Below are 27,375 nucleotides of genomic sequence, written 5' to 3' on the forward strand. Positions count from 1 at the left end.
GGGACCCACGCTCTTACAGGGGGAGTCTGGACTCTCGGGCGGAGACTCGAGCTGGGAAAGGCAGAAGTCTGAAGGCGCGCGCGGGCCAGTGCGCACAAAGGCTGCGGAGGTTGCCACAGGCTTTCCCTAGTGGAAGGGAGTCAGAGGCTCCTGACGGCACTGAGCCCCAGTTCTGACTGCAGTGAACCCCAGTTCCAGGCGAGCCCCTGGGGACCCACGCTCTTGTGGGGGGAGTCTGGACTCTCAGGCGGAGACTCGAGCTGGGGAAGGCGGAGGACTGAAAGCGCACATGCGCGCAAGGGCAAGGCTGACAGGAAGCCAAGACTGAGACTCCACCCCATCCAAGCTGATTACAGAGCCTATTGCAATTTGGCAAGTCTAATCCTATAAGGCTGTCTCCAGCACCGAACTTCTCCCAGCATAACACAGCTGATCCTTATAGCCAACTGACCCGGAGGTCAATTCTTCCCAGTGATACCAACAACAATAAAGACTTAATTACAACAAGGCTGTACACACAGTCCACAAAGAGGTGCACCAAGAGTGTCCACCTCAGGTTAACTGGGGAAGCAGACCCACTGGGCCTTATTGGAAACCTAGCACAAATATCTACCTTACCAACTCAGGGAATCAATGAAAATGCGGGGTCAAAGAATCAGATCACAAACGAAAGAAATGGAGGAAAACAAACGACTGGATATAGAATTCAAAACCACGGTTATAAGACTTTTTAAGAATATCCTAGAAAAGGCCGATAAATATAACGAGACCCTCGAAGATATGAAAAAGGACCAACTAGAAATTAAACATACACTGACTGAAATAAAAAATATTATACAGAGACCCAGAAACAGAATAGAGGAACACAAGAATCAAGTCAAAGAACTGAAATACAAAGAAGCAAAAAACACTCAACCGAAAAAGCAAAAAGCAAAAAAAAAAATCCAAAAAGTTGAAGATAATGTAAGAAGACTCTGGGACAACTTCAAGCGTACCAACATCAGAATTATGGGGGTGCCAGAAGAAGAGAGAGAGCAAGATACTGAAAACCTATTTGAAGAAATAATCACCGAAAACTTCCCCCACCTGGTGAAAGAAATAGACTTACAAGTCCAGGAAGCCCACAGAACCCCAAACAAAAGGAATCCAAAGAGGACCACACCAAGACACATCATAATTAAAATGCCAAGAGCAAAAGACAAAGAGAGAATATTAAAAGCAGCAAGAGAAAAACAGTTAATTACCTACAAGGGAGCACCCATACAATTGTCAGCTGATTTCTCAACAGAAACTATGCAGGCCAGAAGGGAGTGGCAAGAAATATTCTAAGTGATGAATAGCAAGAACCTACAACCAAGATTATTCTACCCAGCAAAGCTATCATTCAGAATTGAAGGGCAGATAAAGAGCTTCACAGATAAGAAAAAGCTAAAGGAGTTCATCACCACCAAACCAGTATTATATGAAATGCTGAAAGGTATTCTTAAAGAAGAGGAAGAAGAAAAAAGTAAAGATAAAAATTATGAACAACAAATACATATCTCTCAACAAGTGAACCTAAAAATCAAGTGAATTAAAAACCTGAGGAACAGAATAATCTGGTGAATATAATAGAATCAGGGACATAGAAAGGGAGTGGACTGATAATTCTCAGGGGGAAAGGGGTATGGGAGGTTCAGGAAGAGACTAGACAAAAATCATACACCTATGGATGAGGACAGTGGGGGGGAGGTAAGAGCAGAAGGTGGGGTGGGAACCGGGTGGAGGGGAGCTATGGGGGGAAAAAGGAGAAACAATTGTAATAATCTGAATAAAGATTTATTTAAAAAAAAAAGTTACGAGTGGCTGAAGGAGAGGAAGGAATGGGGATTTATTGCTTAACAGTTACATTTCTGTTTGAAGCCATGGAAAAGATTTAGACTGTGGTGATGGTTGCACAATAGTGTGAATGTACTTAATTCTACTGAATTATATACTTAAATATGGCTTAAATTGCATATTGTTATATTTTACAATAAAATCTTAAATTAACACATTGTGGGCGGATCATGAGCATTCTCGTGTTTTCCTATTACACAGTGTTTTACATAAATGTTAAAGGCAAGCCTTAGAATTAAATACCCATTGCATTTTGAAGTTATTTATTACATGTTCTTACAAGCTAATATCTTTTTAAAGTATGATACTTTGTAAAATGTTTTTTGTACTAGTTCAGTAGAAACTTACTTGGCCACTGGGTAAAGCTAGCAATAAAACTACTGGTACCCAATGTGTTAAAAAAGCTTATATAGTGATTTGGACTGCCCAAAGGTAGATTTCAAATCAGGGACTTAAGTCTAAAAATGTCTGTAGGTACCTGATCTACTGCTTATGGAAACCCTGTTGAGAAACATTCATCTCCATGTTCTTCCCAACAAATGAGGAGGCATCCCCAGCTGCTGCTGGATGCTGGAAGCATTTTCTCCCAAGGCAGCGCAATGACCTTTCATGCTGGGAAAGAACAGAAATAAATAAAAAGGAAACTGAAGAGTCTGAGAGCCAAACTCTGCTACTCTGCTGCTGTGTGATCATGACCAAATTATTCAACTTCTCTAAGCCTCAGCTTCCCTTCATCTATATATATAAAAGCCTAAGCGACCGTTCGACTGTTTGACCAGTAGCTATGACATGCACTGACCACCAGGGGTCAGATGCTCAGGGCACAGGCATGGAAACATGGAACAGACTGATGAATCTCAGAGGGAAGGGGGGAGAGGGAGGGCTGGAAGAAATTAACCAACGATCTTATATGCATACTAGAGGCCCGTGCACCAGTGGCCTGCAGGGATCGGGCCGAAACCCGCAATCTGACATCCCCCAAGGGATCCCGGATTGTGAGAGGGTGCAGGCCAAGGGACCCCAGTGCACCGCACCTCTAGTTAAAAAATAAAATAGTATCTGCCTTTAAATGTTGCTAGAAGAATTAGCAAAGTATTAGAGGCCCAGTGCATGAAATTTGTGCACAATGTGAGGTATGTCCCTCAGCCTAGCCTGTACCCTCTCCAATCTGGGACCCCTCAAGAGCAGTCGGACATCCCTCTCACAATCCAGGACTGCTGGCTCCCAACTGCTCGCCTGCCTGCCTTCCTGATTGCCCCTAACCGCTTCTGCCTGCCAGCCTGATTACCCCTAACCACTCCCCTGCCAGCCTGTTTGCCCCTAAATGCCCTCCCCTGTAGGCCTGGTCACCCCTAACTGCCCTCCCCTGCAGGCCTGGTCACCCCTAACTGCCCTCCCCTGCAGGCCTGGCCCCACCCAACTGCTCTCCCCTGCAGGCCTGGGTCCCCCCCAACTGCCCTTCCCTGCAGGCTTGGTCGCCCCCAACTTCCCTCCTCTGCCAGCCTGGTCACCCCTAACTGCCCTCCCCTGCAGGCTTGATCGCCAACTGCCCTCCCTTGCAGGCCTGGTCCCTCCCAACTGCCCTCCCCTGCTGGCCATCTTGTGTCCACATGGGGGCATCCATCTTTGACCACATGGGGGCAGCCATCTTGTGTGTTGGAGTGATGGTCAATTTGCATATTACTCTTTTATTAGATAGGATAGAGGCCTGGTGCATGGGTGGGGGCCGGCTGGTTTGCCCTGAAGGGTGTCCCGGATCAGGGTGGGGGTTCCCTTGGGGCGTGGGGCGGCCTGGGCCAGGGGCCTGTGGTGGTTTGCAGGCCGGCCACGCCCCCCGGCAACCCAAGTGGAGGCCCTGGTATCTGGGATTTATTTATCTTCTATAATTGAAACTTAGTAGCCTTGAGCAGAGCCAAGCCTCCTGCTTGCTCCAAGGCTGCAGCCATTTTTGTTGGGATTTATCTATCTTATATAATTGAAACTTTGTAGCCTTGAGTGGAGGCCAAGGCAGGCCAGGGCAGGCGGAAAGCTTGGCTTCCTCCATTGCCGGGGAAACCCAAGCCTCCTGCTCACTCCGTGGCCGCATCCATCTTTGTTGGGTTAATTTGCATACTCATTCCTGATTGGCTGGTGGACATGGTTTGTGGACATAGCTGAGTGATGGTTAATTTGCATATTACTCTTTTATTAGATAGGATATCTATAGGCCATCCAGTGTAGCTCAGTGGTTGAGCATCAACCTATGAACCAGGAGGTCACAGTTCAATTCCTGGTCAGGGCACATACCTGGATTGTGGGCTCAATCTCCAGTAGGGGGTGTGCAGGAGGCAGCTGATCAATAACTGTCTCTCCTCACTGATGTTTCTATCTATCTCTTTCTCTCCCTCTCCCTTCCTCTCTGAAATCAATCATTCTCTCTCTACATATACATATGAGTTTGTGTGTGTATATACATATATGTGTGTGTATATATATATATATATATATATATGTATACACACACACACACACACACATTGAGTGGCCAGATTATTATGATCTCTGAACACATAATAATCTGGCCACTCAGTGTATTTGTATCTCAAATGGGTACCAAAAGTATTCTAGACTTTTGCTGGAGATCAACCACCTATTTGCCCTGGGCTTTCTATCAGCCAGAAAAGGGGAAAACTAATCAGGTGCACAATTTATAGTATCTATGATATCAAATAAATGAGGTACTCAAGAGAAGTACACTGAGTGGCCAGATTATTATGCATTCAGAGATCATAATAATCTGGCCACTCGGTGTATATATACATATATATGTATGTGTGTGTTTAAGTGTACCTATAGCACCCAGGCTAGTGCCTAGCAAATGCTGGGTGTTCAGTCTATGGTGGCTATTGCTGTTGTAATAGGTCCACGTGCCACCCTAACACTAAACAGCAGAGGACTTATGAGAACTTCAATAAAACAACAGCCACCAGCCTCAGGAGAAGACTTCAGAGAAGGAGCTGTTTTTATACAGTTCAACTACTCTTGGAAAGACTGGCTTATTGTTCCTAGAATGAACCAGCTACTCTACATTAGGAAGGGCACCGCTCTGCCATTCATTCTCTATACAACAGGCCTCTGTTAGCACGTCTGAGCAACCCTTATAGGAGTCTGCCTCTACTCACAAGACACTGAAGAAACTGAGCAAAAATTAGCTAGAAGGTAGGCCTGAGGCAGCACTCAAGTTCTCATGGCCTCAGAATCACCTAGGAAACTTAAAAAAGCAGATGCCTCACCTCCACCACCAGACATTCTGATTACTAAATACAGGATAGGAGTAAAGTAGGTTTGTAGTTGTTCATATGGAAAATAATACAATCCTAATATATAAAAAGCCAGGGGCCATCATGATTGAAACAACTGGATGGATGACCGAACACAGGCTGTGTGGGTCAACAAGTCTGGCAGGGGGGTTAGTGAGGGACGACCAAACCACTGAACAGCAGGCTGCATAGGGCGACCAGGCCGGCAGGGGGGTTAGTAAGGGACGACCAAATGACTGAATAGCAGGCTGCATGGGGCAACCAGGCCGGCGGGAAGGCAGTTGGGGACAACCAGGCCAGCAGGGGTGGGGGCATTTGGGGGCGACCCGGCCAGCAGGGGGAGCAGTTGGGAGCGACCAGGCTGGCGGGGGGGGGGGCAGTTGGGGGTGACCAGGCCAGCAGGGGGGGCATGGCATTTGGGGGTGACCAGGCTGGTGGGGGGGAGGGCAGTTAAGGGTCATCAGGCAGGCAGGCAGGCAGGTGAACAGTTAGGAGCCAGCGGTCCCGGATTGTGAGAGGGATGTATGACTGCTGGTTTAAGCCCGAACCACAGTCGGACATCCCCCAAGGGGTCCCAGATTGGAGAGGGTGCAGGCTGGCCTGAGGGGACGCCCCCCCCCCCGCACTAATTTCATGCACTGGGCCTCTAGTAATAATATATAATACAAAAAGAGTGTTTCACGTACTCACAACTGTAAACCTACTTTTGCCCCACCCTGTATTTCAGGTAGGGCCTTGAGCATAACTGTTTAAAGAAACACTTGAAGGTAGGCCACAAAAATGTTAGATTACATTCTGATACTGACAAACAGTCTGCCACCCAAAGCAAAAGGTGCAGTTTCCTCCATACCTACCTAGCAATGCTGGACAGGAACGGAAAGCAAGGAAGGCAAAGAGAACACCTGCACAGAATATCCAATAAAAACTATATCCAATAAAAACTATATCCAATATCATATAAAAGTCTGCCATTATTGCTTATTCTTTTTAAAAATAAATACATAGTAAGACATGAAAAATAAAAATGATGTACATTCTACACTCTTCACAGTAACAAAAAATATACTTAAATTATATTACCAGAAGTTGGTAAAAATTTTGTGAAACTGGTATATCCTTAGATTGCTAGGAAAATTATTAACTGGTACAACTTTTGAGTCAGGCAATGTGCATAAAAGTTACCCAATAATCTCACTTTGAATTTATCCTAAAAGAAACAAACTATATTCAAAAAATAGTCACTGTTGTAGGATATGTAATACAAAAAAAATAAAAGATATTTGCATGTCAAGGATCCCAGTTTACCAAAATTTGTCATATCAATTCAAATATGACAAAACTATTAAGCATTAAAATGATGCATACTATGTCATTACACAGAAACTATTCATAAAACATGCAACACCTAAAATTACTTTCTACAAAGTATGGACAGGTAGGTGGACAGCCTCAAAGGGTGAAACATTAACAAATAATAGCTGTGTTAGAATGGTTTCATGTGGGTTTTCTTCCTCTGGTCTCTGCACTTTCTGTATTATTACTATATTATTGTAATAAGACTATAAATAAATTACACTGGTCCTGCTTGGCAAGTTAAATGAACAACAGTTACAGAAACAGGTTGAAAGTACATTCATTGACCTCAGCTATGCTGAATTAAGATAACCTCACCGAAATGTGCCATGCCAGTTCTAGATTTTTTTTCCCCACAAAAAGATAAATCTTAACAGATATATGTAACTACTAAACCTTGAATATAGATTTTCTAAAAAGTAAGTATAAACAAATTAAAACACAGGAGAGAGATCTGGTTTGGCAGCTATTCACTTGGCAAAAGATCAGAAGACTTCAAGAACTATAACTTTAATAAGCCAACAAAATTATGTAGCGAAGGGACAGTGCACACGAAAAGAACATTAAGCTGAGAAACAGAAGGCCCAGTTCTCATCTGGCTTATCACGTACTGGGATTTAACTTGCAGGTCTTGGTTTCTCATCTGTAAAATGACAGAATATCTCCCCTACCTACATCCCAGGACTTGTAAGGAAGCAAATAACATCATGAATATGTTATTTGAAAAAACATTTTACCATTAAATCTGGCCATTATGATGAAGATATTCATATATATGTAGCTACAGAAAAGGGTATCAGTGTTTAGAAGTATAAGTTCCAAACTGATAAGTGGATAATGCTTCCCAAGGGGCCTGGGACCTAGGGCCATGTATTTCACTTTATCTGCTCTGTTTGAATCTTTTAGAAAAATCTATTCACCTATTACCTGGTAAGTTTTTAAATTTGTAAAAGCCAATGCAATCACTGACAATATTAATATAGAGTGCAAGATTCTCAAATTCGGGGGATTTTAAGAATCACCTGGGGAGTGTTAAAACTGTGGCTGCCCAGGCTCCATTCAGACTTTCTGACCAAGTCTCTAGGTAGAGAGGAATCTATAATAAAAGCGTAATATGCAAACTGACTAAACGGCCAAACAGCGGAACGACTGTCGGGACAACCTTCCAGACAAAGCCGGGGCTGCAAAGGCGAGATAGCAGTCCGGGCGGCTGTGAGGGCCGAGGCAGCCGGGCTGCAAGGGCATACTCTTGCACGAATTTCGTGCATCGGGCCTCTAGTAAATAAATAAGGTCTGGCCATTTATGTTTTAACAAGCTCCCCATTGAGTCTGGTGACTTGATTACTGTTACTAGTCCTACATTATTATTAATATTAACTGTACGTGTTGTATATTAATTCATTCATTGTATGCCAGCCACTATTCTCAGCACCCTACATATATTATCTCATTTATTCCTTACAACAACCCTATAAGTAAGCACTACTATTACCACAGTCCTCCTTTCACCCTCATTTTATAGATGAAAACATTAAAATACAGAGATGATTTACTAGCCCATGGCATAACGTCACAGAGCTAGTATAGTACAGAGCCAAATGCACAATGAAGTTGGAAATGATTGATACAGTTTCCTAACCTAAGACAATAGTTATAGATGCTGCTCAAGTCACATCAAATGGTTTTATTTTAAACACATGTAAAGGACACTAACAAAACCATGAGTTGTCTAAAGAAAGCATGCTGAAATCATATTAAACCATAAAGGATTTACACACTTCCAGCATAACCAGCATCAATTCATACCATTTCGTCTGTCAGCCCCTACCAGCCGTGGGCAAACTACGGCCCGCAGGCCAGATCCAGCTGTTCTATCCGGTTCTCTTGCTCTCCCCTCCGCTCCTTTACTTTGAATTTATATTAGTTCACACAAACACTCCATCCATGCTTTTGTTCCGGCCCTCCGGTCCAGTTTAAGAACCCACTGTGGCCCTCGAGTCAAAAAGTTTGCCCACCCCTGCCCTAGACTGTGAGCCCCTGAAGAGTGAGGACCATGTATGTCTTCAACTGTACCCTCATGGTACCTGGTGCCTAACTCGCAGGGCCCTCAAGAATCTAGACAAGAGTAAATGCACGGGAGTGATCTTCCCAGGAGGAAAGTAATGAATGCATACAATAGGAAACAGCAAGGCGTGGAGACTTCCAGGCAAGAGACAGGAAGAAAGTCAACAAAAATGTAGAGGAAGAAAGCTGCCATTTGAACTAGGTCTTTAGGGAACCATAAGGAGATGTAGACTGGGACTGCCATTGGATCTGAGGACTACCACAGAGTCTGGGGAGGAAAGCATTCCATATGGCAGTAATGTCTGAGCATAAAGAAGAGCATGAGAACCAAGATGGCAGCATAGATAAACACCTGTACTTGCTGCCTCCCACAGCCACATCAAAATTACACCTAAAATACAAAACAACTATCATCCAGAACCGCGGGTAAGCTGGCTGAGTGGAAGTACTACAACTAGAGAGGTTTGGAAATTTCATAATAAAATTGACCCAACATTGCTACACGGACCCAGGAATCTTTTATCAGTTTTTTATTTACATTCTGACCAATGCAATGCCAAGAGAGAATGAACAGGGAAACAATAATTAAGCATGGTGTAAAAATATAGAGCCCCTTTTAAAAAAATGAATAGCACAAATTTGTATCAGAGTGGTAAGGAGTAAACTTTTAGTTATCAAAGCTAAAATAAAAGAAGAGGAAGAAGAGAAAGAAGAGAAAGAAGAGGAAAAGGAGGAGGAGGAGGAGGAGAGGAAAAGGAGGGAGGAGGAGGAAGGAGGAAGGAGGAACAAGAAGAAGAGGAGGAGGAGGAGGAAGAAGAAAGAAGGAGGAGGAGGAGGAAGAAAAAAAGAAGGAGGAGGAGGAGAAAGAGGAGGAGGGAGGAGGGAGGAGAAGAAGGAGGAAGAAGGAGGAGGAGGAGGGAGGAGGAAGAAGGAGAAAGAAGAGGAGGAAGAGGAAGGAGGAGGAGGAGGAGGAGGAAGGAGGAGGAGGAGGAGGAAGGAGGAGGAGGAGGAAGAAGGAGGAGGAGGAGGAGGAAGGAGGAGGAGGAAGAAGGAGGAGGAGGAGGAGGAAGAAGGAGGAGGAGGAAGGAGGAGGAGGAGAGGAGGAAGGAGGAGGAGGAGGAGGAGGAAGAAGGAGGAGGAGGAGGGGGAGGAGGAATAAGAAGAGTAGCCCTGGGTGGTAAAATAATCACTAAATTCTGGTGCTAAAACCATCAGTCTGTTAGAGATCATTTAGTCACACACATACATTTTTTACTGATTGCACTGGGTAAAAAAAGTTAGATTAATTTCTTAAATTACATTTTACAAACCAAAAACTATTTCATCAATGATTTCTTCTTTTTAAAAAAAAATATTGTTTTATTAATTTCGGAGAGAAAGAGAGAGGGAGAGAGAGATAGAAACATCAATGATGAGCGAATCATTGATCGGCTGCCTCCTGCACAACCCCAACTAGGGATGGAGCTGGAAACCCCAGTATGTGCCCTGACCGGGAATGGAACCGTGACTTCCTGGTTCATAGGTCCACGCTCAGCCACTGAGTCACGCGGCTGGGCAATGATTTATTCTTAATTTAGCTTTTTAAGACTAATGATCCTTCTCTTATTTTCTAGGAAATCTTTTAGATCAGTGGTCGGCAAACTCATTAGTCAACAAAGACAAATATCAACAGTACAACAATTGAAATTTCTTTTGAGAGCCAAATTTTTTAAACTTAAACTCCTTCTAACACCACTTCTTCAAAATAGACTCGCCCAGGCCTTGGTATTTTGTGGAAGAGCCACACTCAAGGGGCCAAAGAGCCGCATGTGGCTCGCGAATTGCAGTTTGCCGACCACTGTTTTAGATGATTGTTTTTAAACATTTGTTATTCTTTGCTATTGTCTACTTTTTCCACTATTCAATATGACAACCAGACTTGCAGTTATTAAAACTGACAGTTTTAATAACTCAGCTCTAAGTGTAATATTTATAATCCCTTCAATGGTTATAATATTTACTAATAGTACTACAAAATAAAATGTATTATGGAATAATCTAAAAACTATGACTTTAAGTAGAAGACTGTTAAGACTATATGGAGTCTCAAAAAACAAATTTAAGTGTCTGATCCAATAAACTATCTCACCCAACTTATAAATCATGAGACTGAGTCACTTAAGGAATTAGAATTAACAAAAGACTGAAGCAAAATATCTAAATTCAAAACCAGTGAACAAAATATAACACATTTGAACAATAAACTTAATGTTCTTCTAGCCAATCATTTCTCAACATCCCTGTCAAACTATTTTAAGGGTCTGAAATCTTGCTCTATAAAAAGCAAGTTCCCATCATCTGAACTACCCGAGGTTCTCTCACAGAAGCACACGCCAAGTTTCAAATTTTTGCTTCCTATTAGTACAAAAAAATGCTTATCCCTTTTACATAAAGTTGAGTCTGTGGCCAAAATCCTGACACACTAGGAGATCTGGGTTTTCAGTTCTAACACTAAAATATCAGTTTAGCAAAAGGCCTTTTCTTTATTTGCCACTTAGATTATATGGTGATACAGTTTTTGACACCTCCACCACAAACAGTCTCTTCAAAAGATTTCTGACTAGTTAAGAAAATACAAAGCTATGGCTGAAAACTCCTCAATAAAAAGTGAAACTTTAAAAACTAAAACAGTGCTATAGGTTAGCTAATAAACTATGAATTACAGAAAGGGAGATCTGAGTAACAATTGCTAAAAAGAAAAAAATTACCTAAGTTTACAAAGAAGAATACGCAAACAGCACATCAAAATTTAAATCTTTCTTAGCAAATAGAGAAGATAAATAACATGGAGTAACACTGGGACATCGTGATGTTATTTTTGTTATTTATATGGTCTGCGTGCATCAATGTTACTATTCTCCCACTCCCTTGATGAGCAAAAGGAGCCCACTGTCCAGGAGTCTTCATAGCAAGTGCTCAGTGTATGTGTCAAATAACAGTAATAGAAGCAACTTTTAAAGCCAGAATTTATACCAGACTGAGGCACCCGCATTCGGTGCAAGGCACATGGCAGCATGCAACTATTTCTCCCTCCTGACGCTTCTGCATCGCTGCCTCCCGAAGGACTGGAGAGGCTGCAGCTCTCACTGCCACATCTACAATTAAAGTATCCTGTTTAAAGAGCTCACAGGTTCCGCGATCGGTCAGTATTTAATGAACGAACCCCAAGACAGAGAAACTGGTCCAGACGCAACAAAACATGCTTTCAAGGCTCCCCTAACTTTTTTTTAATTTTAGAAACAAACATAATTGTTTTTAAAACATTACGTAATAAGTTAGAAGCTAGAAAACCCCATACCCAACGGAGCGGCTCAGATTATGGAAAGCAAAATTCGATTAGCTCCATTGTACCCAACCAGGCTAAGGTGCAAGATCACACACTCATCGTCAGAGCGTCTCTAATACCAAAGAACAACAAAGGCAAGTAGAGGCGGCTGCACAAGGCTCAACTCAGCACTTGTCCGCTTTCCCAAGCTTCCGAAAGCTACCTGCGCGCCCCAGGGATCGAGGGGACCCTCCGCATCCCGCCCCGCCCGCTGCTCCGCGTCGCGCCGCGCCGCGCCGCTAGCTCAGCTTTTGTCTGGGCGGGCTGGGAGCCCCGCCGCCGCCTCCCCGGCACCCCTTCCCGCTGGATCTCTCTCCACACCCATCACTCGCCGACTAGCTGTAGTGGGTTTCTCTTCCTTGCCCCCTCCCCTTGCGATTCCGGGGTCTTTCCAAACGCGAATCCGGGTTCGCTGGCTTCTCCCACCCGGCCGGGCTGAGTCTGGCCAGGGGTGGGGTCTGAGAGAGGAAAAGAGAAAGGGGCACACAAAGCAAGCTGACCTCACAGCCGCCCCCCCTCCCCCCAACCTCTGCAAAGCAGCCTGGGACCGGCGATCTACTGGTTGGAAAAACAACCCTCCCATCCCGCTCCACGCCGGCTCCCACCTAGGGCCGGCCCATCCCCCCAAAGTGCACCCAAGAGCCGATGACTAGGCTGGACATCGCCCCCACCCAGTCCCGGCGCCCTCCACCGCGGGGAGGGGCGGGGGCCTGGGAGGGCTGGGGTCTAAATCTCCTCGCCCTCACCGCATACTTGCAGCCGTATTATTCGCTCGAGTTGCCGCTGCCTTACCAGATCACCACCGTCTTCTCCTCCACCCTAATGAGGTTAAGTGCTTGGTGCGGGGATTAAAAAAAAAAAAAAGAAAAGAAAAAAAGCCGAGAGCGCCTGCGCACTGCGCTCTCCCTTTTTCTCCTTACCGCCACCGACCCAGCCGGACCATAGAGAGTGTAAACCGAGGCCAGAGAGGCGGCTGCTTCTCTATGGTCACGCCCGCGCAGGCGCAGGCCTGGCTGCGCCGGACTTTGGGAGCTGGAATTCCGCGAGCTTTCGCCCCTCGGAGCACTTCAGTTGACCCTGACGGGGACCCGTAGGGTGAAGGTTCTCTAAGGAGTTGTGGTCAAGGTGCAGGTGGGCCCTTGGGAACTTGCGACAAAACTAGGCTAGACTAGGAGGGTTGGGTCTAAGCGGCCAGGCAGCAGGGCACCAGAAAGCAGGCCGTGTGGTGAGCAGGGCCCGGGAGGAGCCTTCTCCGGCTGGCGTCTAATGCTGAAGGAGCGGCCTTTTCATTTCTGGGTTACGCGCGTCCCGCCCGTCCGCAGACCACGGGATGAGGAGATCGTGCCCTGCGACTTTCCGTACCCCGCGTCCCTTCTCCTTCCTTTCTGGAGTAGGCGGCGACACTTACGCCGGAAGCACAACTTTTTAACGGTTCTTTGACCTTTTTGGAGCGGAGCCTGTTGGGTGGGAGCCTCGAAGACCTTTGGGACGAGTGTCTACTCCACGCTGCTCTGCCCCCTCTCGCGTTACCTTCTAGTGATTCTATGTGGGAAAGTGCTGCGGAGGCCAGAAAGGGCGCAAGTTGTGAGGCTGCACTTAAGGGTTTTGCCGTGCAGGACCCTGCGCTCGCCGGTAACTTGACATTGTAAGCTTTGTGTGCGATTACACACCGCCTCGTGGAAATCGCTCTGTATGAGTTGGCTCCTTCCATCGCCAGCTCATCGCGGGACCCAGTGCATTGAATTTTCACTGTAGCTCTTGTGTGCCACACCCCGTGTTGGGGAAAGTGTGTCTGCGTTGGGGGAGGGGCGCGGGAGAACTGCAAGGTAGCGCCCCGATATTCGGGCGTAAATGTAGGGCTGCAGAGACAGCTAAAACAGTAAAACCCTGTGCAGGCCCTTCTGTGTAGTGCAGAAGAGAGGTCCGTAGAAATAGGGATGACATGGGGAATTTGATTCCTGGAATCTAGAAGAGGTAACATCTCTAGGGCGAAAGTACAAGCAACCTTTTGAAAATGGATAGTTGATGAAAGCATTCCAGAGAAGAAACACCATGGGGCAAAGGCCCAGGGAGTGGGTGTTATACTGGGAGTAAAATGAACAGAAGAGGACTGAAAGGCAAAATGCACATGTGACGAGTGGAAAATAAGGTTTGATGAATGGAATGGGGGATTTAAATCTCTTTAAGTGTAAATAAACAGCATAAAATTTACTGTTAACCATTTTTAAGTGTACAGTAGAGTTAAGGACACTTACAATGTTATACAACATCCCCTTAACTCTTCCTCTTATAAAATGAATTCTATACCTAGTCCTCTTTCCCCCAGCTCCTGGCGACCACCATCCTACTTTCTGTCTATAAATTTGACTACTCAGGTGCCTCGTGTAATTGGAATACTACAAACATTTGTGTTTTTGTGTATGTGACTGACTTATTTCACCTAACATAACATCTTTAATGTTCACTCATGTTGTAGCATGTGTCAGAATTTCCTTACTTCTTAAGACTGAATAATATTCCATTGTTTACCATGGTGGACACTTGGGTTACTTGCACCTTTTGGCTATCTACACTAATAAAAGAAAAAGATGTAAATTGGCCATACCATCCCGATGCCCACCAGCCAATCAGGAGTGAGTATGCATATTAACCCAACAAAGATGGTTTAATTTTCGCACCACCCCAGCAGCTCCAGGCCTCTGGGCAGAGTGGCGACTCCGGGCCGGTTCTTGCATGACTATTCGTGCATCGGGCCTCTGGTTGTGAATAATGCTACTATGAACATGGCAGTGCATAACTCTTTGCTCTCAATAGGATGGGGAAAATTTTGAAACCAAGTGGAGAAATCTATACAGTTTGAGGTTCTTCACTTGGGGTAATAACATGGTGAAAAAACTGTTTTATAAAGTGACTCTTGACAGTGGGAGCTTAATACATATTCCCTTTATATAAAGCGTTTATGGAAGTTTTAAGATATGCCATACATTCACTACTACTTTAGATAAATTATTGATATATCATTAAACATCAAGGTAAACATGAGCCAATTGTTATTTACCACATTTTGTAGGTGCGAAAATTAAGTTATGGGGTTACAGATGGGCTGAGAGGAGGCTAACCGACCACATACCCACAAGTAATTATGAAACAAAACTCCCAAGGGAGCCTAGCTCCATGGCCACTGAATAGTCACTAGTTTGGACAAGAATACTGAAAGAAAGTATTCACGTGTCAAGAGTGAATGTTCTGCCCTAACCAGTTTGGCTCAATGGATAGAGTGTCGGCCTGAAAGGTCCCAGGTTCGATTCTGGTCAAGGGCATGTACCTTGGTTGCGGGCACATGCCCAGTAGGGGGTGTGCAGGAGGCAGCTGATCAATGTTTCTCTCTCATCCATGTTTCTAACTCTATCCCTCTCCCTTCCTCTCTGCAAAAAATCAATAAAATATATTTAAAAAAAAAAAAAAAAAGAGTGAATGTTCTCAGAAGAAAGAATAGGCTGACATCAAGAGCTTTCCCTGTCAAATTACTGGAATGTATAAGAGCTTGAATACCAAAACTGCATCTACTGAGGTCCCTAAAAGAATATGGGAGTTAACTCCAGGTATGTTTATTGCCTTTAAAAAATACAAAATGTCAGGTAAGTATATCTTTGTAGGTAATGTAAAAATAAAGACACCAGGCTCTAACTGGTTTGGCTCAGTAGATAGAGCGTCAGCCTGCGGACTGAAAGGTCCCAGGTTCGAATCCGGTCAAATGCATGTACCTTGGTTGTGGGCACATCCCCAGTAGGAGATGTGCAGGAGGCAGCTGATCAATGTTTCTCTCTCATTGATGTTCCTAACTCTCTATCCCTCTCCCTGTCTCTCTGTAAAAAATGAATTTAAAAATATATTTAAATAAATAAATAAAGACACCACTTTCTAGTTAACACTTCATCTTTCATTTTATATTCTCAAACATCCTGAGATTATTTAAAGCAATAATTTCCTTTTGGCAGGTGAGGAAATTGAAGGCCAAAAAGGGAAATTATTTACTTAATATAAGGCTGATTGGTACCAAGACTGCCACTGAAAGCTGAACCTCTAGAGTTCCCTCTCTGTGCTTTGGGCTCCCTTGCAAAGATAGATACCAGTGGACAATGTTTCTGTTCAGTCAGTCTCATCTTCCTCAGGAGTACATGAAAACTCCCATGAAGCTAGTGCTATTTAAACTATGCACTATGAACAGCATTCATACACTCAAAAACATTGTGTGCCAAACACTTAGCAAAGCAAGGAAAAAATCGCTATTCTTAGAAGAGATAGAAAAATAATAAAATATATCGGGTAGGGTAAGTATTGTGGGAAAAATGAAGCAGTGATGCAGTAATGGAGAACGCTGAGGAAAGATTTGTGTTCAATTGCTGCAAGAGGGGAGGGAGGCTTACTGAGAAGAAAGCAAAGATCTGAAGGAAGTGAGGGAATAAGAAATGTTCTTTTTTTTTTTTTAATATATTTTATTGATTTTTCACAGAGAGGAAGGGAGAGGGATAGAGAGCTAGAAACATCGATGAGAAAGAAACATCGATCAGCTGCCTCCTGCACGCCCCCTACTGGGGATGTGCCCGCAACCAAGGTACATGCCCTTGACCGGAATCGAACCCGGGACCCTTCAGTCCGCAGGCCGATGCTCTATCCACTGAGCCAAACCGGTTTCGGCAAGAAATATTCTTTATTAGAGAGAAGAGCATTCCAGGTTGAAAGAATGGAAAGTGCACAAATTATTCTGAGACAGGAGGATGTCTACTACATTCTAAGAACAGAAAAGAGGCCAGGGTGACAGAAGCAGAGCATGAGAGAGGAAAAGGAGGAAATGAGGTCATAGGTAACAGGATGCCAAGTTGTATAGGGACTAGGCATTGTGAGAGGAAGCCTTTTAAAGAATCACTTTAGGCCCTAGCTGATTTGGCTCAGTGGATAGAATACAGGCCTGTGGACTGAAGGGTTCCAGGTTCGATTCCTGTCAAGGGTTTGATCCCCAGTAGGGGGCATGCAGAGGCAGCCAATCAGTTCTCTCTCATCATTGATGTTTCTCCTTCCTTCCTCTCTGAAAGCAATAAAAATAAAAAGAATCACTTTAGCTTTTGTTTGAAAATAGATTGTAGGGGATCAGGGGTGGGGACAGGAGGCTGCTGTAGTCCAAGTGAGAGACTGGTGGGTGGCTTGGGCAAAGTGCAAGCATTGGAGGGGTGAAATATCTGGATTTTTCTAAATAAAATGGTACACAAGATTTGATTGATTAATTAATGCACGTAGGGTGTGAGGAAAAAAAGAGTTGGATGCCAAGATTTTGGCCAGAGCCACTTGAAGAATGGAGTTGCCATTTACTAAAATGGGAAAGAATGGTAATAGATTAATTTTGGAGATGTTAAGTTTGAAATGCCTATTAACGTGGAAATATCAAGAAGGTAGATATATGAATCAAATTCAGAATAAAGGTGCAAGCTGAATCTATAAATTTGGGAGACATAAAAGTTATCTGAGGATCCTTGGAGCACTCAAGCATTTCAGGGATTGAGATGGTAATGAAACCAAAGGAGACAGAGCAGCCACTGAAATATGAGGCAACCATGAAAGGAAATCAGGAAGAGCAACCAAGTCAGTTGCCAAGAGGCTATAATTGCCCTTTGGCTATCACATTGGAGTAGTGAGGAGGAAAGCCTGGTGGGAATGGCTCCAAAAAAGAATGGTAAAAATAGAACTAGAGAAGAAAAAGATGGCGGCTGGCAGGACGGAGGTGAGGGAGAGGAAGTGAGTGAGTGAGGGTATGAAAGGAGAGTGTGGATGTGCATGGTGTGTGTGAGTGAGTGAGGGAAAGTTAAATTTCGCAGGAGCAGCAGGGGCTGGTAGACAGGCTCTCCTTGACAAAGAGACTATCACCGCTGCAGGCACTCCCCGGATGGGGGGACTCCAGCACGGAGCCCACACCATCTTGAAGGGGAGAATGGCCTTTTTTAGGAACTCATCAACACCACCAACCAGACAGGCCTTGAAAATGCCCCGCGACCCAGCAGCCACTCCAGACAAAATCCTGCTACCCCAGCTGCAGACCCGCGGACCCTGGGACCTCCACCTCCAAAGGTACACCGCTCAGCACCAGTAAGTGCAACCTCCCCCGCCCCAGCGGCAGAACTCCGGTTTCACGCGTATCCAGCCCCGCAGGCAGCAGGCAGCCAGGACACTCCACTCCAGATTCACACGCGTCTCCAGACCCTCAGGCAGCCAGGGCACTCCACTCTTTAGGCAGCGCTTGGGAGCCTCTGAGAGCCCCCGAGGGTGTGATTCTGCACAGACAAGGGCGCGTGGCCCTGCAGCAGAAATTCTGAATTCCCTCTTCCTGGATAACTGCCCACATTCACCCCAGCGGCTCAACCGCAGTGCCATGCCCCCTCAGAGTGCATCAGAACTCTGCGCCCGGCAAGCGCACCTCCACAGATGCGAAGTTCCAACAGGCAGGCACCCTGAGCCCATCTACGCACAGGGTGTTAGTGGGAGCCACTGTGAGCTCTCCCTGGGTGCGATCTTGAACAAGCGGGGGCACACTTCCCCCCAGCAGAAGTTTTGAATTCACTCATCCTGGATACCAGCCCACAGGCGCCTCAATTGCACGGCTACACTGCCAGGGCCCTTCAGAGTCCCTCAGTGTGCCTTGCTGGCAAACGTACCGCGGGTGCTCCTGTGAGCCGCCACTGGGAGTAAGTGCCTATCCACAACAGGTACAACAGCAAAAGCTGGGTCTGCCCACCCCATGACTGCAGAACTCTGGACACCACAGTCACGCCTTTCCAGAGAGCAGGACCCCTGAGCCCCATCACCCCAACAGACGGTTCCTAGGTGCCACTGTGAGTCCCTGCTGGGCATGCGTGATTTCAATTAAGGTTGCAAGACAGCAAAAATTGGGACACTCCCCTCCATGGCGGCTGACTTCTAGACACTGCAGTTGTGCCTCTCAAGCTTGAAGGCCTACATCAAGAGAACCCAAATAGCTCAAGTAGGGAGCTACACTAGATTAACAAGCCCAGGAGAACAGAGAGATTACGCCAGTAGCACCATCCCCAAAAGAACCGGGGTAGCAAAGCAATTGGATCTACAGTTAAAACATTACAGGAAAACATGGGAAGACAAAAAAGCAATCCCCAAAGAAAAGAAAAAGAGGAACCAGCAGAAAGGGAGTTAAATGAATTCGAGGCTAGCAGCTTATCAGAGGTAGAATTCAGAGTAATGGTTATAAGGATGTTTAAACGGATGGATGACAAATACACAAAACTCAGTGACAAATACAACTCAATGAGAACTATAAGGAGCTGAATGAGAATGCCACGAACATGAAAAGAAATCAAGAGGAGAAGAATAATGACATAGCTGCAATAAAGAATACAATGGAAGGCCTGAGCAGTAGACTAGAAGAGGCTGAGGACCGCATCAGCGAATTAGAAGACAAGGTAGGAAAAAACACACAAACACAACAACAACTGGAAAGAAGACTTAAAAAGCAAGAGGAGAGCCTAAGGGAGCTTTGGGACAACACAAAACGAAACAACATTCGCTTAATAGGGATACCAGAAGGAGAGGAAGAGAAGCAAGGAATAGAAAACCTGTTTGAAGAAATAATGACAGAAAACTTCCCTGATATTGGCAAGAAAAAAACTATGCAAGTCCAAGAAGTACATAGAGTACCAAACAAGTTGAACCCCAAAAGACCGCACACCAAGACACATCATAATTAGATTGGCAAACACCAACGACAAAGTAAGAATCTTAAAGGCTGCCAGAGAGAGACAGAAAGTTACTTACAAGGGATCTCTTATTAGAATATCAACTGATTTCTCAACAGAAACACACCAGGCCAGAAGGGAATGGAATGAAATATACAAAGTGATGCAAAGCAAGGGACTGAATCCAAGAATACTATACCCGGCAAGGCTATCATTCAAAATTGAAGGTGGAATCAGGAGCTTCACAAACAAAAAAGGGCTGAGAGAGTTTATCACTACCAAGCCAGCAATGCAAGAAATGCTAAAGGGACTGCTGTAAAAAGAAGAAAAAGGCAAGAAGAAACACAAACACTAAGGAAAAATATGACAACAAACATGTACTTGTCAATAATAACATTAAATGTAAATGGATTAAATGCACCAATCAAAAGATATAGGGTAGCTGAATGGATAAGAAAACATGACCCATACATTTGCTGTCTACAAGAGACCCGCCTCAGAGCAAAGGATTCACACAGACTGAGAGCAAAGGGATGGAAAAATATTTTTCAGGCAAATGGAAATGAGAAAAAAGCTGGGGTTGCAATACTTATATATGATAAAATAGACCTCAAAGTACAGTTCATAAGAGATAAGGAAGGTCACTACATAATACTAAAGGGAGCAATTAAACAAGAAAATACAACTCTGGTAAACATATATGCACCCAATGCAAGAGCACCCAAATACATAAAAAATCTCCTGGAAGATATTAAGGGAGAGATTGACAACAATACAATCATAGTAGGAGACTTTAATACACCACTGACATCACTGGATAAATCCTCTAGACAAAAAATCAGCAAAGAAACAGCAATTCCAAATGACACACTAGATCAGATGGACCTAATTGACATCTTCAGAGCATTTCACCCCAAAGCCATGGAATATACGTTTTTCTCAAGTGCACATGGGACATTTTCAAAAATAGACCACATATTGGGTCACAAGCAAAGTCTCCCCAAATTCAAAAATACTGAAATCATATCAAGCATTTTGTCAGACCACAATGGCATAATATTAGAAATAAACTACAATAAAAGCATTCCAAAAAATTCAAACACTTGGAAGCTGAATAGCATGCTACTAAACAATGACTGGGTTATCAGTGAGATCAAAGAAGAAATTAAAAACATCCTGGAGACTAATGACAATAAAAACACAACATTGCAAATCCTATGAGATACAATGAAAGCAGTCCTGAGAGGGAAGTTTATAGCCCTACAGGCCTACCTAAAAAAACAAGAAAAAATGATACTAAATCATCTAACTCAACAACTCAAAGAATTAGAGAGCAACAAGAAAAGCCCATGGTAAGCAGAAATGAATGACATAGAGACCAAAAAAACAATACAAAAGATCAACAAAACCAAGAGCTGGTTCTTCGAAAGGATAAAAAAGGTTGATGAACCTCTAGCCAGGCTCACCAAGAAGCAAAGAGAGAGGACCCAAATAAGCAAGATCAGAAATGAAAGAGGTGAAATAACAACAGACCCCACAAAAATACAAAAGATTGTTAAAAAATACTCTGAACAACTCTATTCTAACGAACTAGACAACCTGGAGGAAATGGACACATTCCTAGAAAAATACAACCTTCCAAAACTCAATCAGGAAGATTCTAAAAATCTCAATAGGCTGATAAATATGGAAGAAATTGAACCAGTCATCAAAAAGCTTCCAGCAAACAAAAGCCTGGGGCCCAACAACTTCACAGGGGAGTTTTACCAAACATTCAAGGAAGAACTAAAACCTATCCTCCTCAGACTATTCCAGAAAATTCAAGAGGAAGGAACACTTCCAAGCTCCTTCTATGAAGCCAGCATCACCCTAATACCAAAACCAGATAAAGATAACACAATGAAAGAATTACAGGCCAATATCCCTCATGAACATAGATGCCAAAATCCTCAACAAAATTCTAGCAAATCGAATCCAGCAGTACATCAGAAAGATCATACACCATGACCAAGTAGGATTTATCCCGGGGATGCAAGGATGGTACAATATTCGCAAATCAATAAACGTGATACATCACATAAACAAATTGAGAGAGAAAAATCATATAGTCATATCAATTGATGCAGAAAAAGCATTTGACAAAATCCAACAGCCTTTCTTGATTAAAAACTCTAGCAAGGTGGGAATAGAAAGATCATACCTCAACATAATAAAAGCCATATATGACAAACCTACAGCCAACATCATACTCAATGGGCAAAAACTAAAACCATTTCCCCTAAGAACAGGAACAAGACAGGGATGCCCACTCTCACCACTCCTGTTCAACATAGTTCTGGAAGTACTAGCCATTGCGATCAGACAAGAAGAAGGAATAAAAGGCATCCAAAGTGGAAAAGAAGTAAAGCTGTCCTTATTTGCAGATGACATGATACTGTACATAGAAAACCCTAAAGACTCCTTCAAAAAATTATTAGACTTAATAAATGAATTTGGCATTGTAGCAGGATACAAAATTAATGCCAAGAAATCTATGGCATTTCTATACACCAATAACGAACTTACAGAAAGAGAGACTAAAAAAGCAATCCCATTTACCATCGCACCAAAAAAATTAAGATACCTAGGAATAAACTTAACTAAAGGAAGTAAAAGACCTATACATGGGAAAATACACAACACTGAAAAAAGTGATAGAGGAAGACATAAACAGATGGAAGAACATACCATGTTCATGGATTGGTAGAATCAACATCATCAAAATGTCCATACTACCCAAAGCAATCTATAAATTCAATGCACTTCCCATTAAAATACCAACAGCATATTTCTCAGACCTAGAACGAACCTTCAAAAAATTCATCTGGAATAAAAAATGACCCCAAATAGCTGCAGCAATCCTGAGAAAGAAGAACAAAGTAGGGGGGATCTCAATAACAGATATCAAGCTGTATTACAAAGCCACTGTTCTTAAAACAGCCTGGTACTGGCACAAGAACAGACATATAGATCAATGGAATAGAATAGAGAACCCAGAAATTGTCCCAAACCACTATGCCCAATTAATATTTGACAAAGGAGGCATGAACATACAATGGAGTCAAGACAGTCTCTTCAACAAATGGTGTTGGGAAAATTGGACAGATACATGCAAAAAAATGAAACTAGATCACCAACTTTCACCATACACAAAAATAAACTCAAAATGGATAAAGGACTTAAACATAAGACGGGAAACCATAAAAATACTAGAGGAATCCACAGGCAGCAAAATCTCAGACGTATGCCGAAGGAACTTCTTCACTGATACTGCTCCTAGGGCAATGGAAACTAAAGAGAAAATAAACAAATGGGACTACATGAAAATAAAAAGCTTTTGCACAGCAAAGGAAACCATCAATAAAACAACAAGAAATCCCACTGCATGGGAGAACATATTTGCCAGTGATATCAACGTAAGGGTTTAATCTCCAACATTTACAGGGAACTCATACAACTTAACAAAAAGAAGATAAACAACCCAATCAAAAAAATGGGCAACTGATCTAAATTGACACTTTTCGAAAGAAGACAGAAGGAAGGCCAAGAGACATATGAAAACCTGCTCAAAGTCACTAATCATCAGAGAGATGCAAATCAAAACAACAACGCGGTACCATCTTACACCTGTCAGAATGGCTATCATCAACAAATCAACAAACGACAAGTGTTGGCAAGGATGCGGAGAAAAACGAACTCTTTTTGCATTGCTGGTGGGAATGCAGACTGGTGCAGCCACTGTGGAGAACAGTATGGAGTTTCCTCAAAAAACGAAAAATGGAACTCTCATTTGACCCAGTGATCCCACTTCTAGGAATATATCCCAAGAAACTAGAAACACCAATCAGAAAGGATATATGCACCCCTATGTTCATAGCAGCACAATTCACCATAGCTAAGATTTGGAAACAGCCTAAATGCCCATCAGCAGATGAGTGGATAAAAAACTGTGGTACATCTACACAATGGAATACTACGCTGCAGTAAAAAAAGGAGTTCCTACCATTTGCAACAACATGGATGGAGATGGAGAGCATTATGCTAAGTGAAATAAGCTAGGCAGAGAAAGATAAATATCACATGATCTCACTCATTTGTGGAATATAGTGAACGGCATAGACTGATGAACAAGAACAGATCCAGAGATTGAGAAACATCAATCAGAACCTCAAACTTCAGGGAAGGTGGGGTTCAGTGGGAGTAAGGGGGAGAGATCAACCAAGGGACTTATGTGCATGCATATGAGCCTAATTAATGGACACAGACAACAGGGGGGTGGGGCATGAATGGGGGGTGAGGGGTAATGGGGGAATAAGGACACATATGTAAAAAAATAATAAGAAGAAATAAGAAATTGTGAGGTAACCAGAACCCCAAGAACGCCTGAGAACGTCTTTCTTGCCTTGCTAGCAGTCATCAGCTGTATGGTAATATTACCTGGGGCAAATGGGGAAGTATTTTGGACTTATGTTCCTGACCCTTCATGGGTAAGAGCCCTTATGTGGGCTGATCCCCCACCTAATGTAGTCACCAATAATACCAAACACCTTGGTCATCCAGGAGGACCATGGGTGGGGCAAGGTAGTATAATTACACAGGGGTTGCCAGCCAGCTTCCCTTTTGTATGACACAAAATCAAACCACTGCTCCTTTGTGTGTAAAATTAAAGAGAGGTTTCTGGCTTGCGTGGACACCAAAGGAAGGGACTATCACTACTTGCTCCTGGGAGAGGTGCAGAAAATGTAACTAAGACCTTGTCTATACAAAAAGAAATTGACAGCCAGTTTGAAATGTAATTGCCATGGCCTAGAGCAAAGAATATCCTTACATGATATTATTCTACAATGTCATTATAATTTTTCCCAGATTTGTGTTACCCCCATTAACCTATAATAGTACCTTGCACCCTTGGGAATCAATAAAAAGTCATCTTTATGGTGCTTGAAGACAAAGGTAACCCATCTCTTGATATTTTAGAATTACAACAGCATACTGTACAATTATCCCAAACAAACTTACAGACTAATTCTTTGAATGTCTGGCAGCAATTTAAAAAGGACATGAAAGGATTTAATCCCTTCTACTGTGTAGAGGGCCCCGTGGGAAGGCACCTGAGCATTCTATATTGGCCCCTCTTGCCCTTTTGGCCAAGAAGGACCCTCTTCTCACAATCCAATTGCCCACAGCTGTTGCCTGAGCTTTCTGTTCATGCTGAGGTTGAAACCTCGTGGTGGTTGGTACCATGGATCTGTCTCTCACCCAGTGGGGTGAGCTGGGCCCTCCCTGGAGAAGAAACCTGGGTTCCCCAAGGTATGTGATCAGTGCCGGGGCCCCACCAGCAGGCGAGGGGATCCCAAGGCAGGTGCTGGGTGTGGAGGCCACGGTGGCATAGGCTACCAAGGAGACAGAACTGAACCTCACATCACCCTGCTTGGCCCCGGAGGATGGCTGGTTAGCCAGAGACAGGTAAGATTCCTCAGGGAAGGAACAACCTAAGACAGGCACAGTTGCAGAGGGGCCATCAGGAGAGAACTTGGAGGTCAACAGAGGTGGGGCACAGACCCTCACCCCCCCAACTTTGCAGGGGCCTGAACCCTCACCCCTTCTTAGGGAGGTCTCCTGCCCCCATGGCTGCTTTTCTTCCCATGCCCAGCTCAAATCAGGACCCAGGCAACAGACAGAGACTTGGCCGACAGCAGCTGCCCTCTCACAGCAACAAGACTTGTTTGAGTTGTCTTGTACCCATGGTGTGGGGAAGTAGGTTTTTGATATCTAAATTCAGCCTAGCACCAGGAATGCTCAGGGCCTACACAAGAAGGTAAATAATCCTTTCCACTAATATTTACAGGGTAAAATAAGTTTGCTGTTAGAGTATTAAATTTGACAGTAAAATAGTAGTTAAGTTCTCAGACTAATTTAAATTGGCTAATTGAAATAAGCAAATATTCTAGAAAAATTAATGGTACTGGACAAAAAGTTGTTCCTAAAGCGTTAACTACAATTTTTGTTGGTAGTTCATCTCATGGTAAAATTGCGTAACATGTAATGAACCTAAAGCAGTCATATTTTAGTGCAAAAAAATTAAAATTTAAAAGCTATCAAGACTACATTATAAAATTTCCAAAAGCCTCCTAATATTTAAATCAAAAAAGGGGGGATAGTAGAATATCATGTAAGGAAAAATATCCTGTAAGTAAATTACATCTAAAAAATTTTTACTTTAGAAAATTTCATTTGAAATGCTAACAGCAAAACACCCATGAAAAACACACATGGTGTCAAAACAAGCCAAAGGAAAATCGTTTGGGCAAAATATGAAAAAGGATCCCAAGTCAAATTTATAGAAAGGATTCCTTTATTAACTTTTGGTCGAGAATATGTTTGCATATTTTCAGAAAACACCTCCAAGACCATGTGGATTCCTGAAACAGAGAGGAATTGACAGGACTGCTCCAGCCATGAAGACAGAAGAGAAAAAGTCCAGAGATGGAAGATGCTGACGACGCCTTGCCATACTAGCAGTCAGCAGCTGTGCATCGCTGCAGGTTGCCCAGGACCAAACCAGAGAGGGTCGGACCTGCATTACCACCATTTGTCCACCATCCAGATATCATTGCTGACATGTGCACATAAGGAACTGTTTGACATTGAAATTGGGACTCAAAAGAACTGTTGGCCCAGAAAGAAACTCACTACAGACTGATTCATTTGCCTCTCAGCACAACCATTATTGCTTGTCTCATTTTCGGTTCTTATAAGTGTATTTCTAGTATCACATTATCTTACTCATCTAGGGGAAATAATGAACAACATAAACTGATGAACAAAAACAGACCCGGAGACAGGGAAGCATCGATCAGACTGTCAAACCTCAGAGGGAAGGTAGGGGAAGGTGGGGGTAAGGGGGAGAGATCAACCAAAGGACTTGTATGCATGCATATAAGCCTAATCAGTGGGTCATGGACAACAGGGAGGTGGGGCATGCATGGGGAGGGGTTTGGGATGGGAATGGGGGGATGAGGACAATATGTGATACCTTAATCAATAAAGAAATTTTAAAAAAAGAAACAGAACTGGAGAGAGGGAAGATAGGTAATTTGGAGGAGGAATTTAGTTTTAGGAGTAGGGGAGCAATAAAGTGGGGTGATCCTTTGTGGGAGCACTGGTCCTTGGACACCGGGTATTAGAAGATGTGAGAAGCTGTAGGTATATAGGAGGAACTTTATTATAGATCAAGTAACCATTGCTAACAAGTAGCCATCAGACAAAACAGTTCTTCAAAATAGCTCCACAAAGCAGCCTCAGCAATCATAGGAACCCACATAGCAGCCACTAATAAAGCTGTCACATAAAGCAGTCCAGCAACCGGCTGGTCAACAACACATCTTTATACAAACTCAGACAAAAGAAGCTTCTTGCCAAACAGTGGCATCAGTATTTGGATTATAGAAAGGTACACCTGCTCAGTGTATACAGTAAGGTTGCTGTGTCCTTGCTTTTGCATCTGCATATGGCAAATTGGCCTTGAACATCCCACTTACTCTGACTAGGGCTCCCACACTCCAATTGGTCTTGAACATCTGGACAGGGCTCCCACATACATCAAGGTCAAGAAAGTAATTTT

The 27,375-nt window shown here is 43.6% G+C and overlaps 1 protein-coding gene across 3 annotated transcripts in view; it reads right to left on the reverse strand.

Moving 5' to 3' along the window:
* The window catches only part of CLASP1 (cytoplasmic linker associated protein 1), a 273,357-nt gene extending 260,442 nt beyond the window's left edge, over positions 1-12,915 (reverse strand). For all 3 annotated transcript variants that reach the window (XM_080667648.1, XM_080667647.1, XM_080667646.1), the window contains exon 1: positions 12,751-12,915. The gene's annotated coding sequence lies outside the window, so the exon portion shown is untranslated. The remainder of the gene's footprint in view (positions 1-12,750) is intronic.
* Between the last annotated feature and the right edge of the window lie 14,460 nt (positions 12,916-27,375).

The sequence above is a fragment of the Plecotus auritus genome (assembly GCF_963455305.1).
Source record: "Plecotus auritus genome assembly, chromosome: 5".
NCBI classification, from domain to species: domain Eukaryota; kingdom Metazoa; phylum Chordata; class Mammalia; order Chiroptera; family Vespertilionidae; genus Plecotus; species Plecotus auritus.